The following is a 4752-nucleotide window of genomic DNA, read 5'->3' as shown; positions in this document are numbered from 1 at the left end:
TCTACGGTCTAATTATAAGTCGCAGCCTTTTTTAAGAATAGCGAGGCCTGCGATTATAATATAGTGAAGTTCTTTAAATACCTCTAATATCTCTTTGAGGACCTGTATCGATAGGACCGCGCGATTACTAAACTTAAGCACTCTTTACGCTAAGGCCCTAAAGAACCTTTTGCTACTTTTTTCGTCTAATTTAAAGAAAAACTAGCGCTTATAGGAGGAATTAGCTGGCCTAAGGAAGTAAAACTTGAATACCTCTATTCCGCATTAAATACCAGGATGGCCGATAAGATCATCGGACTTAGGGTCTCCCATAATAACTACTATATAGCAGTCGACCGCTATCGTTAAATTGCTATTGACCTTAAGACTAGCCTAACCACTAGGCGCCACCCTAGTCCTTCTCGCGATCGATAAAATAATAATTAGGACCCGGTAGACGAGGCAGAGGGAATAATAGTCGTTATAGGCGCAGCGGGAGTCGACCCGCCGATGTTAGCAGCCGGGGCGTATGCGGAAAGGGCCGTTATAGTATACTCTTGCGCTATAGCCTATAGTTTATCCTATTGACGATATAGCATATTAAACTCAGGGCGAAGACAGGCCTTTTGGCCTAGGATATCTCTTACCTTCGGATAGGCGGCCTCCTTAATACTTTATTTCTTTTATGCCATACAGACGATGCGCTTTATTACCTGCCGCAGTTGGGGGTTTATCGATATCATATACTCGCACTAGATATACATCTTATGTTTCTAATGGTATCGAATATAAGCCTAGGAGCGACCGGACTATATGCAGACGATATATTCTCTGGTGTCTATAGTATGCTGCATACAGGCGATATAGGCATACTCTACCTCCTTAATATCGTTAGCACTTAATCCCTTAGAATCCCCCTAAATAAAGAACTCTCCTATAGTACGCTTCTTTCGTAACCGCCGATATAACGATTTAGTAGTAGGCGAGGGTAGTATTTTCCTCGCGCGCGAAGATATCCGGGGCATAAGTATAGACGAGGAGGGAGCTAATAGTGCTCTAAATAGGGTCTTAGGCGTAACGGCTATCGAAGAAGAAGTTTTTATTAGTATTATCTCTATTGATAATAGGACTCTTATATAAAAAGGGGCGGAAGAATGTAAGGGGGATGATAGGGCCCCCGCATTAGGCGATAAGGGCTTTGCCGAACTCTTATTATCGTCGGAAATAATAATAAGCTTAGAGCTAGGGGGGGAAATATATAACTATCCTAAGGAGGGTATAGATTGTAGCGGCTGTAATAGCGTTTCTAGCTAGGAACCTCCTCTGTGCCTAGCACTTCTAAGGTCTTTAGTAGATACTAGGGATAGACCTAATGGGGTTATAAGAGGGCCCTAGGCGATAGGCGTATTCCTATTTACTGGTCCTCTGGATGATATAGCGATAAATCTAACGTAATAGCAAACGGGGGGGGGACCTAAATACCTATTAGTACCGGACGATTTATTATGCAGACCTAATATAAACGATCTAGGAACTTTCGATAGTATAACTCTATTAGTAGGGACGATTCTTATGATGGTAGTAATGCTATAGACTTACTATTAGGAATAATAGCCTTAATAACGGTAGGCATAAGGATAGAGAGAGAGAGGAAGAAATATAAAAGAGAAATAGATAAAGGAAGAAGCCTTAATGCAGATAGATTCCTGACCGATGGCTAGCGATAAAATTTTTCTACTCTATAATAGCTGCGATATAATTCCTTCTAGCTGATAGCACTACGACCGGCTTCGATAAGATTCTATTATGTCTGCCTAAAGTATACCGACTCTAGTCTATACTATATTTATATCGGTTACATATTGGCATATCTATACGCCCGATTGTTATCCTATATATCTAATTAAGGTTATTTTCGAGGGCTATAAGAGGTCTTAATTAGGGGGCGATATATAAAGGGGATAATTTCGGATGGTTTATTCTTCTGATTCCGAGGAGGAGGAGGGGGGTATATTATGGGCTCGGGCTACGCCTGTACTATAATGTGGCTAGGACTCGGGCTGCGCCTGCGTCTAGCCTAAGAAGGGCAATAGACGGAGTCATAGGATTATACTAAGACTCTGATATGTATTATAATCGGGATATAAATAGACTAGATAGAAGGTTCCTACTTGGATCCTTTTCTTTCCTCTTTAGTCTATTTAATATATATCATTAACGCCTATTTGCAGTCGCCCTAGGGCCAGTCCTTCACAATTAGACGAAGAAGAGGTAGTATTTTAGGCGCTTAAATAGTATTTTATATTATCTTTAGTTCTTACTTAATAAGATCCTAATAAAGAGATAGTCTTTAAGATAAATAATTCCAGTATAGCCTTTAATAGCTATCTATTATAGGTCGGAGAAGATAGTATATTATACCCTATTATATATTATTCTGCTTACTTATCGGATATAAAATAGAACTATACTATATATAATAAGGAATTCTTTACTATTATTTTTTACCTTAAGGCATAATTAGTAAAATTCTATTTAATAGCCTCCCCCTTTACTATCCTTATTAACTATAAGAACCTAAAGTATTTCGCCCAATTATAAAAAATATCTAAATAATAAGCCTAATAGGCCGAGACTTTAATACTCTTTAACTTTTATCTTTAGTATAAGCTAGAGTTATAAGCCTAATACCTTAATACGCTTTCTTAATAGGAATAAAAGGTAGATAGGGTAGAGCTATAAATCGGCTAGATCCTAAAATTATTATCTATTTTAGCACTCGATATAGATAGGATAAAAGGCATTAAGATCCTAACTTTAGATTTAAAGGTTACCCTACCTTATAGCCTATATATCTTCGCTAATATTTACCTTTAGGCTCTTTAGGACTAAATAATATCTAAAGATAGTATATACTAGGTATAATAGATAGTAGTAGCGAATAGAGAGCGACGATTCCCTATAGAGGTAGTAATATAAAAATAAATTATAGATTATACCTTAAATGCATATAGTATATTGCTTTACTAAGGGCGGGTATAGCTCCTATTATTTAAGCCCCTAACTATAATAGTGATTTAATAGTATTATAACTTGCCTATAGTAGGTTACCTAGGAAAGAATACTACCTTCTAATTGCTGTGATAGAATTATTATTTTAATAATATATTATCTAAGGTAGTAAAGTTTATTCGGAATTATTAATACCGTAAAGCGTATAAGAGCCGCTAATTACAATAGGGCCTACTATAGCCCTTACTAATCCTAAACCGTTTTTAATTATAAATATTAATAGACTTTATAACGGACCTCCCTACCTATAATTCTTCCGACCTATACTTCCTTATAGTAATTACCGACCGCTTATTAAAGTATATCTAGCTAGAGGTAATATACTTTATAATAGCTGAAGAGTATATAGAGCGATTCTAATAATACTAATAGTGTTTCTATAAATTCCCTAATGAGATTATTAGCGATAGAGGCTTAGATTAGGTAGGATAATTCTAAATAACGCTTTATAAGGCAGTCGGGACTAAATAACTCCTCTTAACTATATACTACCCTTAAACTAATAGTAGTACGGAACGAATAAACTAAAAGGTCTAGGCCGTCTTCTATATTATAATCTCCTTTAACTAATATAACTGGCCTAAGCACCTCGTAGTATATTAACTCGCCCTAAATAACTAAATATTATTAGTAATAGGGTTTAGCCTAAACTAACTTTTTAATGGGTTCGATATACTAACTATTATGCTAGCCTTAGAAGTAATATTAAGCTTAAAAATACTAAAAGGGTAGGTAGCCCTCTTCCTAGCCAACCTTTAGAAGGGAGGGGAATTAGCCTAAACTACTATCGCTTTCACATAATAACGATAATAGGATGCAATAAACTATTCGCACTACTTAATAGAATATTTCTAAATTAGAGACTATATATAGCTTAGCCTAAAGAATATTAAGATGAATCGCCTTTATAAGAAGCTCGATTAGATCTCTACTAAATATATTATTATTGCTATTTTATCCCTGCTTACTATCCGGCTTAATATCCCTAAGAGTATCTACCTAGTTTTTTATATCGACCTTATTAAATAGGCTATATCTAATCCGCTCTTAATATAGACCGTAACCGATATTAAGCTAGGGCCCCTATTTATTCTCCCGTAAGACTCTAATTAGCTATATAAGGAATATAAGGTTAAAGCGATACTAATAGCGAAAAACGCTTAGGATTAGGGTAGGAACCGTAATATACTAATTAAATAGAAAGGGTATGATTTACCTATATAAGAACCCTTAGAAAACTTTAAAGATTTAGTAATATAAAAGGCATTTGAAACTAAATAGGGTGATATTTATATATATAATAGGCCCTTTAGGCCATCGAAATAAGGTCTATTAGACCTATAAATAATATTTAAACGCCTACTTATAAAAAAAAAAATAAACTACTAAGCTTATACGCCCCTCTTTTGGGCTAATACTATCCTCCCCCCTCTCCTATATTATAATTACTATACTTATCGTTATATAGGCCCTCTTTAGCATTATTAGGATCGGTATACCCCTATAGCAGCGGCTACTATAGGGGCGGTAGTAGTGGGGGCGGCTGTATATAACCCCTATAGTGGTATCTATAGGGGGTCGGATGTATATACGGCGAGTAGGCCTAATATAAACGGTTGCCTATACGACCCTAATATAATAGTATTCTAGGGGATATATTATGCGGGGAATATAGGGGGGGCTATAATAGGGCCTAATAAA

This window comes from Ustilaginoidea virens, chromosome 5 (assembly GCF_000687475.1).
Source record: "Ustilaginoidea virens chromosome 5, complete sequence".
Lineage (NCBI taxonomy): Eukaryota > Fungi > Ascomycota > Sordariomycetes > Hypocreales > Clavicipitaceae > Ustilaginoidea > Ustilaginoidea virens.
Note: the sequence above shows the minus strand (reverse complement) of the source record.